The sequence below is a fragment of the Ambystoma mexicanum genome, chromosome 5p, assembly GCF_040938575.1.
Source record: "Ambystoma mexicanum isolate Mex_15411 chromosome 5p, UKY_AmexF1_1, whole genome shotgun sequence".
In the NCBI taxonomy this organism is placed as follows: Eukaryota; Metazoa; Chordata; class Amphibia; order Caudata; family Ambystomatidae; genus Ambystoma; species Ambystoma mexicanum.
This window is the reverse complement of record NC_090930.1, coordinates 556,516,554-556,531,795: the sequence shown is the minus strand read 5'-3', so window position 1 is coordinate 556,531,795 and position 15,242 is coordinate 556,516,554.

The following is a 15,242-nucleotide window of genomic DNA, read 5'->3' as shown; positions in this document are numbered from 1 at the left end:
TTTCATAACAAAAAAAACCTATGCTAAAAAAAAAACGGTTGCTAATCCTTACCTCTAAATACAAATAGTGTGGGGTAGTGTTTATGGAAAAGAAATAAGTGTTCACAAAAATGATATGTCAGGATGTTCAGTCCATTGGCCTCCCTTCCCCATGTTTTCAGCACAGGACAAGGCTGTTCACTCGAGCAGAACACACTCTCTGACTTCTTCGGCATGAGGATATAGTTCCATCACCAGCATCAGGGCCTTCTGTGTCCAAGTCTCTTTACTTATCAAAGTCTCTTGATTCAGAAGGACTGATGTACAAAAACAAACAAAAATTTCCTTTCCTCTTACAGGTACTTAATTCAGGTGATTCACTCTTCTCCTTGGATCCCCCTCGGCCGGGCTCCGATCCCTTTTTATACAATGATCGTTACTTCGGATCACCCTATTCAGAGCTCAGATCCCCTTCTCCAATGTTCAGAGAACATTCTTTCTCGGGTGACTCATGGTCACCCGAATCCTCCTCAGCCGGGCTTAGATCCTTCCTCTTATACAATTAGTCTCCCTCAGCAGGGCTCGGACCAATTTCAGTTTGTATTAACTATCAAATACATTCAAATGTGCACAGGGTTTATCTTGACCCGTTGCAGGACCACTTGGATTTCAAAATTCCTTTTTAAATTTGCCACCTCTTAGTTGGAAACCTAACAGAGACCTTCGGATGAACACCCACGTGACGCCGGACCACTCTGTATATGGTATCTATCTTGGCTTCAAAAATTTAGTCACTCTTTTGATGGTCAATTATATTCGAGTCGCTGGTCACATTCACTTCACACACTGTTCTCTTCAGATTTCTTCTTACAATGTGGCTGCTTGCAAGCTTGGTTCTAACACAGACCGGTCTGTTATCAGTCTCCCTGACTCAGCAGCTTTGCTGACTTTACTGGCGCTGCTTTGTTGTAGGAGCCAAGGACAGTACCATGGTGGCAAACGCTTCTCGTCCCCTCCTTGGCTATCGATGCAGAAGAGCCCCTGGTACCTCTGACACACAATGCAGGTTTCTTCAGCTTTAATTACAGGTTTTATGTTTTTTATTCTCGTAGGCTCGTGAAAGTAACATTTTTTCTCAGAAAAGGTGAAAGGTAATGGGCACTTCCCTCCTTGCAACCCTCCCTGGTCTTGCTGTCTTACTTCTCGTATTAATTGCCATGTTGGAACTGCTGTTTCCTTGTGTGCTTTGCCTTGCTGAGAGTGTTCTTTCGTGCTCCGCCTTTTATCCGTGTGGGAAAGTGTAATGGAATTCAGGTGTGTGTAATGATCAGTAATTGCCGGAGTCTGCCTGACCATTGTGTTGGGATATGTCATGTATACGGCTCGGGTGTTAGTCCGTTTTCTCTCAAAGTGAGCTGTCCGTGAGAAATTGTTCATGTTGTGAAAGGGGGAGTGGGTTGAGTTCCTAAGTATCCTACCTGGTAGGATTGGTAGTATAGGGAAAAGGTGTTACAGGGAAGGGGACTCTGCAGTGGAACAAAGTTGACAATTATGCATCTACAAAGATACATCATAGAGGCCTGTCTGTGTAAGCAATGGAACTTAGATAGTGTTCTTATACCACGCATAACTCTCATTCCATCTGATACAAATATGCCTTTCAAAATCAAAGCAAGACAGTTACCTATACGTTTAGCCTTTTCAACGACCATTAATATGTCACTGGGACCTATGCCCCCTTCCTGGAATTGATCAGTGGTAATTCTGATATTTAAGAAGGGGGACAGAAGAGACTCTGTGAATTATTGACCTATATTGACCTTTAAGATATGCTAGAACGGCGTATATCACATTGGGAAAGGCTAGTTAATAATATAAATTCAATGTACAAACAAGGCCAGCTACCGTAACCAATTCGATTAGATATCATTATTTTATATGAGACACATCTCAATCAAAAATAAATGCTTAATGGTAAGCAAAACTGAATAGCCCAAATTATCACAACTAATGATACAGGTAAAATGAAAACACTTTTAGTCAAAATAGCAATAATTAAAATGGACCATCGAGGTTGGTAGGCCGGTCTGCAAATGATAAATCAAATATGAACATTACAGTCAGAGGTTTTCACAGTTCAAATCAAGATGCCAGAAAACATCTGTTAAAATTCACTGAGGATCTAGCAGGCTTTCCTAACATTCTACTAACTATTCCTTACTTGATATGCCTGGTCAAATTCATATAGAGAGGTGTCACATGTAACTAAGTGAAACTGCAGTGGTTGTATCGTGTACAGTGGATAATATTTTTGGTGTGATTTAAACTTTCATTTGACGTTGTATTAATGAGAAGTTCAAAACACGAATTACATTTAAAAACAACATTACTGTGCTGATTGTTTTGAAGAGCTTACGCTGCTGCCTCATATAAATGTTCTGAGAATTCTTTTATTTGTGCGAATTGCTAGAAAATAGATATTGTTATTTGTAGGGCATGCCCCGAAGGAAGCTTCCAGAAACTTACGAGGCGTTTCTTTGCAAACGAGAACAAAGCTCAAGATGTACTATTATCAATACCAGACCCAGGTAATGCCTCAGCAGCAGGTTTTGAGGCCCTGACAAACGTTTCTATAATGTCAGGAGTATCAAAATAATGATCTGCATTATAACGGTATTTGTCATCGATTTGTAATATTAGCCCGCATGCAATGCTTCTTTGCCTCTGTGAGCAACCAGTGGGGATTTTGATTTTCACTTGCAAATAGGCTTGACTAAAAACTAACATTACCTCTTCACTCTCTCCACGTGTGGTGTGAGATGCAACCTACATTGCCTGTGTACAAGGTATTGTCAGAGCCGAGTGCACAATAGCATATGATAATGTATTAACAATGATCTATGCTTCTATGGGCTTGATGGATATGCTGTTACTATGAGGTGGTTTGGAAGCTCAGTGCTGACAAAGAAGCAGTCCTGGGGGCTAGGCTTGACTCTTGCCTCTTGCAGTACTATCTTGAATTGGACTTGTAATATTGTTGCTTTTGACAAACAGAACAAAAACATAGATAGGCAATATGAAGTAGTAGCGTATCTATTCTTCAGGGAGGAATTGGTGGCGCCGGGGATTTGCCCATCCAAGGATCAAAGTCCACAACTTTGGAACCCTTGAAACCCAAGACTGTCACCCTTGGTAATTACTACAAAATTTCCCAATTAAAAAAAAATATATCCTTCCTTTTTTTAAATGTGTGCTACAGTATCGTCAGCATTTATAATGATTTCATTTGACTTTGGGACTGTGTTGGTGTGAATGAGGAAGCACCAGTGATATGGAGATGCCAACCTCCAGCAGCGTGCACGACACTGCCCCAGGCCTCTTACAAGGAGCTCACATCATTTTACATCGAGAGAGTTCTGTCTACACAGGAAGGAACATGTAATTAGGGTTTCATTAAGACACCAAGCATTGACGGCTCTTCTTAAGATGGTACTCTATAAAATAATGAAACTACAGACTTTTATGGAGTCGTTACTGAACAGACATTTGATTAGGTACGCTGGAAACATCTGTGGTCGATACGTAGAGCAATGCCCATTCCAGGGGTGGAAATACACCCGAACACAGCTTTGCATGTTGCCCTTCAAGCAGCCTGCTTATTAACAACATTGATGTCATATAATCTAAATATAACGTTTTGTTTCTATCAAGCCTCCGCCTGAGCCCACTCCTGTTTGACAACTATGAGAAAACCATGGTTACCATGATCTGAGAAAGTCTGTATATCCCAAAAATAATACTTAACGGTTGGCAACTGATTCTTGTATTTTTATTTTATTTCACTTATAAAGCGCCTTAACCAAAGAGCTGGAAAAAAAAGAAAATGCAAAATCAGGGTGAAAAGTCAGGTCAGGAAGATAGAAGGTAGTCTTTGAGGTGAGTTTTAAACAGAGATAGGGAGGACAGAGCAAATTGAAAGGGGAAGATTATTTCAGAATTCTGGAGCAAGCAGAGGGAAAGATCGGAAGCGAGAGGGCTTACATGGAGGACGAGGGGCAGATAGAACGAATTGAGATTGCGACTGAAGAGAGTGGGATGGGGAGTTTTGCCGCAGGAGATTTCAACAAAGTAGAATTCATTGAAGTTCTTTTAACATATTTTGTCCCAAATATATGTGGCGGGTGGGTTTAAGTAAATAACTAATGTAAAGGTGTTAGGGGGTGAGGGGTCTCCCCCCACATATATTTGCAGCTAAATCTACCAAATAGATGAAATGTTTTCAAGCAGATCACATAGAACCAAGAGAGCGAGCAGGGGATAAAAAAGAAACAAGAGGAGCAAAAGAAAGAGGGGCCAGGTGGTTCAGACATTTAAAAACTATACAAAGAAAATGAAACAATAAACAGGTTTCAAACAAAAGCCAATGTAGAGAGAGCAGAGCAGGGTGGGGTGATTCACGAGGTAATAAAGAGGAAATAAGATGAATAGAAGATTTATATAATGAATGGAGGGGGCAAGTTTGTAGGAAGGGAGGCCAAAGAGGATAGAAGAGTGGAGAGAAGAGTAGTTTAACGGCATGATTGGTATGAAATGGCTGAGCCTTCCATATATTATACAGCTGGTGCCTACATTATCGAGAAATAGGAGACATTTGGGAAGCAAAAGAGAGGGGGGTCGAAGATTACACCCAGGCTAAGGGCTGTAGGAGAAGGATTGATAGAAGAAGAGGGGGTAAGTAGACAAGCAGAAAGATTAGAATGGAGTTCAGAAGAAAAAGAAGAAAAGGATAGAAAGATATGGGAGTAATCCACATAAAGTTGATGGGAGAATCAAAAGGAAGAGATAAAAGGAGCAAGGGGCTGGTGTAGAAAGAAAACTGAAGGACAAATAACAGAACCCTGAGGAACACCATAGATGAGCGGGTGAGTAGGGGAAGATTAGTTGAGCCAGGAGACACCGAAAGTTGGGGATGATGGATGAGTAGTAACCAGTGCAGAACTGTGCAATGACATCCAGATCATCAAGAGAGGAAAGCAAGATAGAGTGATTCACCATGTCAAAAGCCACAGAAAGTTCAAGAAGAACAAGAAGAGAGGAATGTTTAGAATGTCAAGCAGTAAGAAGGGAATTGGAGACCACAATAAGAGCTGTTTTGGTGGAGTGTGAAGGTCAAAAAACATATTGGTGAGGGGGAGGAAAGGAATTAGAGAGGACATAAGGGGAAATCTGTGACTAAATTATGTGTTTGAGGAGTTTTGATTCAAAAGACAGAAAAGAAATAGGCAGAGGTTTGCAGAAGAAGAAGGGTCCAAGGAGTTTTTCTTTTTTAAATAGAAGGCTCCTGAAATATAAGCAATGTGTGTACTTGTTTTTGATTTTATGAAAAGCTGATAAAAAAGATGACAATACAACAACAAAAAAATTGAAGGATTGAAGCGTGTTGAAAGATAGAGGGAAAACAGAGTGAAAAAGATAAGAGTTGAATAAAGTAGTGGGAAAAGGGATACAAAGGGGAAGACTGATGGCACAGGTTACAAAGGGAGAGGGTTAGCGGGTGCAGAAGTGTGGTTGGTCCTAAAGAGGATGGTAGAACATCACAGTCACAAAGAGGACGAAATGAAGACATTAGAGTGGGTAGAGAGGGAGGAGGAGCATTGGGAGAGGTAGAGATGATCCAATATAGGAACCTAACAGAGAGATTTTAGAAGAGAAGAATTGACAAAGTCAGAGGCCATAAGATCTGAAAGAACTGGAGAATCCGGAGCTGGGCCATAGAATGCACAATTGAGGGGACAGAATAGATAACAGGGTTGAGACGAAAGAGAAGTAAGGAGGTCATGGAAGTATTACTTTTTTACCATCAGTAAGAATGAGTTAAAGGTACGTTGGAGAGTGGGAAGAGAAGCAAGGTCGGCAAGCAGGTGGGTCTTATGCCAGCGGCAATTGGGTTTATGTAGAAGCCCATCTGAAAAGATGGACAAAGGGGTTCACCCAGGATTGAGGAGGTTTCTGGTAGGGATGAAAAAGAGAGGACGGATATAGAGAATCCAGAGTGTCTTGAAGTGTCGAAGATAGCACATAGGCAGCAGAGTCTGGTGAAAGTGAGGAAAAAACCTCAAGAGAAAAGAAGAGAAAGGAGAACAGAGATGAAGGGGGAAGGGTCAAAGGACCGAAGGTCCTGATGAAGAAAGGTCTTTTGTTCCTGCAATTTCATGCTGCGTTCTGAAAAGATTAAACCTGGGCAGAATGAAGTAATTCGAGACATGGAAGCCTCACCACTGGGTTTACTTTTACTAACTTCAGCTACCTTGCTCAAGATTCATTAACTACAGTAGTGCAAACAGTATCTGAATCATTTGTATCAACGCGGAACCAGTCTTTGTGAATGGGACGCATCGTTTGTTTTTTCAACACCACAGGTTTAATGGGAGTGTGGCAAAAAAAGTGTGGCGTTCTGGAGTTACTCTTTTATTGCTATTGTTCGCTTAGTGTTCGCTCTGCACGTTCTGCTCATTTGGAATTTGGAAACTTGTAACTTAACACTCACCAGCAGAGACACACCTGTTACATCATAAGAAGAGGAAGTGCGCCAAAATTAATTTTTATTCGCTGACCTATCTCTGACCAATCTTTACTGCAAGAACAGTGGTTGCACTCAGTGACTGTGGGGGGTCACCCCTTTCAGCTGAGTGTATTTTAAACCACTTCTATTAAACGGCTACTGTTACTTTTACTTGAACACGGCTCGTAGTGTGTGTTTGCACTCAGTGGCTGCGCGGTTACTAAACCTTTGAGCTGAGTGTTTAACTTCTTCTCACATGCTCAAAGCAAAACCATCTTTTTTTTTTTTTTTGGTGTAAGGCCATGGTGTGTGGTGTAATTCAGTCTATGGTTACCCGCACTAGTTTGAGGAGCCAATCAAAATATGTCCAAACAAGGGCACAATTCTCGGAGGTGCGGGGCAGGGGGCATGGTGAGTGCCTCCTGCCCATTATCAGCCGTTCGGAACAGCAACGGCTGATAATGGGCAGCACTAAAGCATCATTTAGGGCCCGTTGGAACACCTCTTCTTGACGATTCTATCAATCTGAGCCCGTTGGGACGTCCTTCTAAGCCCTCTGCTGCTCAGAGCCAGAGGCTAAGCCTGTTAAATACCTCCCTGAGTGTGCCAAAGCTCGCTACTAATATATTCAATCAACAATCTCTGGGAAGAGAATAACAGACTTTTATAAATCGGTGGGTTCAAGGTACTGAGTCAAGGCTCCCTTCTTGGGGCACTGCTGTACTGGACCATTCGTGTATGAAGGAGCTGAACGATTTGAGTTTAATTGAACACATGTGGACTCGGTTTAAGTTGCTGTGGATCATTTTAATATGAACAGTGTAATGCAACAAACATGTGACAGATCAGGCCTGGGTTCCCCCACTGAGGTGACTCATTTGATGGGAAATCCTGGAGTTTACTCTTTCTCATTAAAACCGTGGTGTCTGCGGGGGCTACATCATTTTACATCATACGCTTAGGGTTGTTGATAAACGTATAAGGCTTACGCACCTGACATCGTGCTGAGTTCATTTGTAACATATGGGAGGAGGTGCAAGTACATTGTATGATGTTGGGTGCCATACAGACTCGGTTGGAAGATATGGATTTGTCGTATAAGCAATTCCTGCTGGAGGGCGGTGGTTTACAGGTGGCATGGGCTGGGTTTTGAAATCGAAAGTATTAAATATGACACCTATTAATATCTCGGACAACTCGGATGTTGAAGGAGATTTGCTGAATGTGGCCACGGGTCAGCCCGAGTGGGGCCTTTTGAGGTGAGTCAGTAAATCAAATCAACAGCCTGCTGAAATCAACGATCAAGTGAATGGTGCACAGCTAGCACTAGACGAGTCAGTGATATTACTGAACAGTGAGGTGACGTCTCCCCCTAGGAATACCCTGACAGCGGCGATGAAGCATAAGATTCCCCAAAAAATCAGATTTAGCCTCTATAAATAGTGAGGACTCCCCGCCCCCCAAGAGACTGTCTTCGGAGGGCCCAAAACCTAAAAAGCCAAAAAAACGTGAAACTAATAAAAAAGGAACAATACAGCCCCATGCTTCTTTTAAAGAAACCTGACTATCACAGGGACCCTGAACAGAGTTAAACCATCTAATGGGAGAAGGGGAGCCCCGATTTTATTAACTCTGGTAGCTCACGAAGTCAGCCTCACTGCTACTGAGCATGAGATCCAAAATGAAGAATTGGGAAAGGCTCTAAAGCCAGTAAAAAAAAAAAAAAGAAAAATGTGTTGTTGTTGCATTAAATGTATCTGGTACTAGCACGTTAAGTAGTGCATGTACAGAAGCTCAGACAGAAAGTTCAAAGGGGTTATGAGTTCCCAACGATTAAGCACACTTATTGCTAAATGAAATACCAAACAAAGTATGTATTACGTACAGGCACGCAAAGTGACCCGGCAATTTTAAGTACTGCAGTGAGGGCGGGTTTATTTGATAACAGTAACTCAATGGTGAAGGGGGCTTAAGATGTTCACCAACATACATTTGGCAGTGATGTAATAATAAATAAAAAATAATAATGTAAAAAGCTTGCTAAAGAAACATGCTGTGCCCGGAGGTAAAGATGGACTGAAAGAATGTTTTTTTCTGGAGAACCATCTTAATCATGATATGATAAGAAATTATATGATATTATAACGAGCCTATACACAAGTGCTTCAAGGCGCGACGAGGCAAGGGAGGGGGAACAGAGGGAAGACAGAGACAATGACCTTACTAGGCCAGGCGACATTAAGATCGTGCAATTGCAGGGGTTGGGGGAAAGGGGAGGTGCAGGGAGAATGTGGAGAGGGCAGCGCAGTACATAAAATCAACAGTAATAAATAAATAGAATAATAAAACAGTAGGTAAAAAGTGTGACCAGCTTGTGGCAAGTGCAGGGGTAAGTGCAGACATCAAGTGTCAAGAGCTGGTGGGGGCTGTAGGGATAGAGAAACAACCGCTAAATGCAGGGGTTTCCCGGGAGGCAGTGCAGGTGTGCAGGTGTGCAGGTGTGCAGCTGGCTGGGGAGGGGACCTGGACCCTAGATCAGAGGGTGCCAGGTGACCAGTGCAGTTTTAGTCAGGAGTTCAGCAGGGGAGAGGAGGAGAGAAAGCAGAAGCAAGGTCTTGAGGTGCTTCCGGAACAGGAGATGGTTCTCCTCAAGTTTCAGGGATGCAGGGAAGTTGTTCCAGAAGGAGGCCCCCACCGAAGAAAGAGATCTACCACCAACCTGCTGCCTGGCAAAGCGACTGGCCCTGAGGGAGTTGGAGGCGGATGAGTGAAGAGCTCAAGAGGGAAGATATTTAGGAAGAGAGAGTTGAAGGTTTTGAGGTCCCAGAAGGCATTGTGGACAATGCAGAGGGTTTTGAACTTAATCCTTGCAGCCACTGGAAGTCAGTGCAGAGATAAGAGTCTTGGAGAGATACGATCCCTGGGCTTGAGGCCAAGGACAAGTCTCGCAGTCTTGTCCTGGATGAGTTGCCGAGGGCGGAGATTAGAAGCAGGCAGATTTAGAGAGAGGCTTTTACAGTAGTCCAGCCTAGAGAGAACCACAGCTCTGGAGACAGTGAGCTTCTGAGAGAAGGAGAGGAAAGGAAGAATACCTCTGAGGAGGTGCAGCTGGTAGTGTGACTACTTAGAGACATCAGAGATGTGAGGAGAGAAGGAGAGTGTAGAGTCAAAGATTACCCTGAGGTTTTTAGCTTCACAGGTGGGAGAAGGAAGAGGGCCAAGGGAGGCTGGCCAGAGAGTGATAGGAAAGGAGGGAGCAGGTGTGCCGATGAGGAGAATCTCATTTTTACTGGCATTAAGGCATAGATCAATGGCGGCACACCACTCCTGGATAGCGGACAGACATTCAGAGATGAGAGAAGGCAAAGAGGTGTCAGAAGGGAGCCTGAAAATGAGCCGTGTGTCATCCGCATAGCACTGAAATTTGGGGCAGAGAGCAGCAATGCGGTGGGCAAGAAGTGTCAGGTATTGGATAAACAGCCAGGGAGAGAGGTTAGACCCATGGGAAACACCACAGGTAGAGATAGAGATAGAGGAGAGGAAGGACCCAAGTTGGACCTGGGAGGGTCGATTGGAGAGGAAAGAGGTCAGCTAAAGCAGGGCCTGATCGGTGACACCCAGGTTATCATGGAGACGGTTGAGCAGGATGGCATGGTTGACCATGTCAAAGGCAGACGAGAGATCAAGTAAAATGAGGACACAGCGGGCATTGGGTTCAAAGTTTGAGAGCAGGTCTTCACGGATGTTCAGGAGAGTAGTTTCCATGCTCTGCAAGCTCTGAAGCCAGACTTATGGTCATCGAGACATCCAACCAATTCAGTGTGAGGATTAAGCTGGGAGATGGCCAGCTTTTCCATGAGTTTGCCCAGGAAAGGAGCGATGGATATTGGGCGGTAGTTAGCAGGGCAGGAGGGGTCGGCTAAGGGTTTCTTAAGAAGAGGGTGCACAAGGGAGTGCTTCAGGGAGGAAGTGAAGACTCCAGTGGTGAAGGAGTGGTTGCAGAAGTCAGCCAAAGTAGCACCCATGGTGTCAATGGGGTCCTTGAAGGTTTTAGAAGAACTCGGGAGAAGCTGTTTTAACAAGACTTTCATAGATCAGACTTGCCTGGAAACCTCATCTGGGGAGAACAGGGAAAGGCAGAGAAGGAGGAAGGAGGGGTGGCCACAGAAGGGCCAGAGGAAGAGTGGGGAGTAGAGGGAGGAGGAGAGGAAGGGAGAGAGAGGACAGGATGTCCTGAGTTTTCGACATAGGGCATTTGGGCCCTCTTGGCCCAAAGTTAAGGAGTATAGGCACATGAATATGGAGGATCTGCTTGCCCATCGTACTAATGCTAATAAGCAAAATAAATATTTTTTTTAGTGTGTTGAAATTCACCAGAAGTTTGGACCTTGCTTGTAAGAGTGTGACTCAGAAGAACATTTTCAATATTGGACCATCTGAGGGTAACACACTGTTGTTAACGAGTACACATGGACTGTTTGCTCCAGTATGCCTGAACCGAAGTAATGTACTTCTGATCTTCTCTGAAATTCCTAGTTTGACAGCCCTGTCATCTGCAGATTTGGACAGGGTGGCATTCCCAGACCGCTGACACACAGACAGATGTGTTTTTTATTTTCAATATGGATTGATGATGGAGATGGGTCTCTTGGAACAATTGAAGGTGGGGTCTCTAGGTTTCAACATCCATCCTTGGGAGGACCAGAAAGCAGGGGCTTTCGCAGGTCGGAACTCGGGTTCATTACGATTCTTGACGAATGTCGCTGGTTGTGGCAGTAGAAAAATGACTGAATTCCCTGAGCATGTTAACTGCAGGGACATTGGTTGGGTTGGGGTTATGTCTGCGCTACAGAGGAGGCAAGATCCCTGACTTTGACTTTTTTTGAACATGAGGAAAAGGAGATTGAATGAATCTGTTGACTTAAAATTGACATCATGAAATTCTAGAAGGAGCAAACACTTGCTTAGTAAAATAGAAGTTCTGAATTCATTGAAAGAGTCCAGTTGTATTTTTTTGCTAGAAACCTGGCTTATTGATAAACCGGTGATAGATGGGTATTGCATTTTGTCTCAAAGGTAGCTATGAAGGGCGGCCTGTGGGCAAGGGGGTTGTTCATTGCAATACGCTCTGGCATTGAATTAACTGCTTCGATGGTCTTGGGTCTTCCAAATGGCATTCTGGCAGTTGAGTTATCAAGGCAATGGAAAGAGTTAGATGTACTATTAATCAATATCTGCTGGCATAACGAGGTGTGTAAAGTGGAAGACTTCAGGAATGCATTGTCGAATATGATATTGAATTGGAAATGTAGAAAGGATAAGGGACATATTATTGTGGCCGGGGATTTAAGTGCAGATTGTAGAATGAACAATTCTGGTGGAGAGATATGGGCATTACCAGTTGCTGCTGTACGAGTGAATAGTAAGCTAGATGCAGGTAGGAAGTGGTATGTTGCCTTGACCTCATTAGGGCTTTAAATTGTTGGGGTCATTTTCCCAGGTAAACCAGAGGATGGCTGGGGTCCACCTGACTCTCAATGGACCAACTTCCTTCCCCAGAATAAATGGAGGACTCATTCAACGGCAAGTTAGAAATGCAGTTTATTGCAAAAACCAGCAGGGATCATACAAGACAATTAAAATTCTCCAGTACTTCTCAGCTCTCCCGGGTGTGTATTGCGTTTTTGTGGACAATCCACGTCATTCCTGGGCCCATCCTCAAAAAAACCTATCATCATACATGATTGGGTATCAGGAGTGGTAATGCCTATGGAAGCTACCTATAGAGGTTATTCTACTGGTCCTTTCATGTCAGGTGGCTGGCCTGTCCGGTACCAAGAAACTATCTATTACATTGTTGCAGAGTAACAGGCTTACCATTGGTTCTTGCCCCTTGCCATCCGCACCTGAGTTTCTATGCTGTGATTGCTCTGTGCACCTCTTAAAGGTGAGGGGAACGATTATGTGTCTGTATTGTAACTTGTATTGTACCACCTTTGCCTATGAGAGTGCGTTTTGACATTTGCAATATGTGTTGCTTCCTTCATCTGACTTTGCTGGGACCGGCTCTGCTTTCCCACCATGGGTGAATGCCCATTGGCTGCATCACGTGCAAAATCGAGCTTGCAAACTTGCATTTATGATGATTTATTCTGTTTCTCTGTATCTGGTCCCCTTGTCATCTGAAGATTGGAATGTGACCACGTATCTCTGATCACTGTTTGACTCTGGGTAAAATTGCTCCTGGTTTCAGCTTTATCTTCACTTCCTCCCCTCCTTTCAGAAGTCACACTTCATGGGGACTTGTAGTCCATAGGATGCTGGTCACCTTGATCTAATACTCCTCGTAGAATGATGGTGGTGCTTGCAGCACCATTGCCATTCTCTGTGGTACCTCTCTATAGTGTATATTCAACCAATATATCACACTCATCTCGAACACTCTCAAATGCTCTGATCGTTCGTCTCTGAATAGTTCTTCATCTGTCACTGTGGTTGGCCTGTACCCCACAGGTACAGCCTTCACTGCTCGCCATGGTCGTCTTGTGTCGTCCATCCCATGTACCGCTACCCACTTGTCACTCACAGTCATTGCCTCGATCTCTGTTGGTATTATCGTCCCCTGTGCCTCATCCAATGGTATTTCTGGTCTGAACAAATACTCATTTGGGACACGCCATATCTTCCCTTGATTCGCTGTTAACCATGCAATTGCAATCTCAGTCCAGTATTGCAACAACTCCTCGTCCACTGGCACCCCATCTGTACCTTATATCCACAATAGGCTTGAGTGATCTCTCTTATGTTTTTGAAGTTTATCCCTGATGTAGAGCACACTATCCCTTTGTCTGTGAATGAAATTGTCAGGTTTAGTCTGATCATAATGTCTCGTCCCAGTACATTTACAGGTGGCTGTTGAGAGTACAGTAAAGGCAAAGATAAATCATGTTACCCCATGGAAAGGGAGATATTGCCTGTAAAAGGACCCACTTCCTTAGCCCCAGAGAATCCTTGAGTATTCATGGCATCACCTGACAACCTAAATGTTCCCTCCGAATGCAGGACCTAGTCATCCCTGTGTCTACAAGAAAGGAAAAAGTTTTGTCACATATTGCCACCCCTATACGAGGTTCCTCCGCAGGGTTGGGTGTGATCGTCAGGATAGAACACATCAAGCCCATCTGTGGGCTGTCCTGTTGAGGGTATAAGGATATCTAATTGCCAGAAAAAGGATTGTGCTCCTCCATGGTGACCGCTCCCAGGTTCCTAGCAGGGGCCGTTGCCATGGAGTCTATTTGTGATACTTTGTGTTAGTGTGGCTGCATGCTGTTCTGTATCTGTGACACCTGCTGTATGCTGCTTTGGGTCTGGGGTGATTTAAAATACTGCGGTATGGGTGCTTTCATCTGTGGTATCTGTGACATGGGCTGGTCTGCCTACGTGTGTGCATTCTGCGTCGGTCCTTGCTGTTGCTGTGGTTGGTCCTGTGTGTAGTCATCTTCGTCCCCCTAATATGCTTGCTGGGACTGTGCTCCCCAATTTTGCTGCATTCCCCTATTTCTGCAAACTCTGGAAATGTGCCTAATCTGCATGCACAATCAGGACTATGGTGGTTCCCTCCCTGGCCCTTGGAAACCCCATGCATAGTCCCCTGGGCCCTGCTGCACCTGTTGCCCATATCCTCAAAATTCTACTGGGAAATCTCCTTGGTTGTTTTGTATCTGTGGCCCATACCTGCGTCCTCTGGATGCCCCCCCTCCTCAAAACGCTTACTGCATTTTTCCCCGCCCTATGAATCCTCCCCCCATGAGTTGCTGTGTGTTCTGCTGTGACTCTGTCCCCTGTAAACCTGTGCTTGTCAGTACCGCCCCTTCCAAAACATAATTCGATAGTTTCTTCTGTACTAGTTTTGCTTCCTCTAGCTTTCTTTCCTCCACCTTCTTCCGAATTTTCTCCTACACTAACCTACAATTGTTTAATATTGTGAGATGAATATCTGGCCAAGGTTTTGCCTCCATTCCTACTAAGTTCTTCAGCTGTTTCTTGACTGGTTTTGGCAGTCCCTGACATAATATGTGGTAAAATACTGCTACTGTTTTGTCCCAAGTTTCTGGCGTTTCAAGGCGCTAAAGATCTTTTATCACCTGAATATAGTGTAAACGGTCTTCGTCTGGCCCCATCTTGCGGGACATAATTGAACCAATCTCTGATTTGTCGGGGTACTGTGTCCTTAAGTCTTGCAATACAGCAGCTCTGCAATTTACAAACGGCGAACCATTTTGGGCCATGTCCTGGGTGGTCCCTCCGGGGAACCCCACCCTCTTCCATATGTCATCAGCGGCTTCTCTGAGGATTGCCACTAATAGCCCCTTTACGTCCCCTATTGCTAGCCTCTGTCCCACTGTCATTCTTTCCATCATATATATCCATTTCCCTTCTCCCGTGGTCAATGAAGCTAACCTACATCTCGCATTTTTCCAAGGTATATATTGAGGTTGCCCCATCTGCCTTTTTACAGTAGGGGCCTTTGTGTGAACCCAACCTCCGCACTCACTCCTCTAGTCAGTCTGATCTGACTGTTAGCATTTCTAATGTTGGTGTACACATCTATTGGTTCTCTTATGGGTATTAAAGCACAGTCGTCAGATCCCCCCATGATCATTTCCATAGAGCATACTATAGCTGTCTCCCCCTTCCTTCG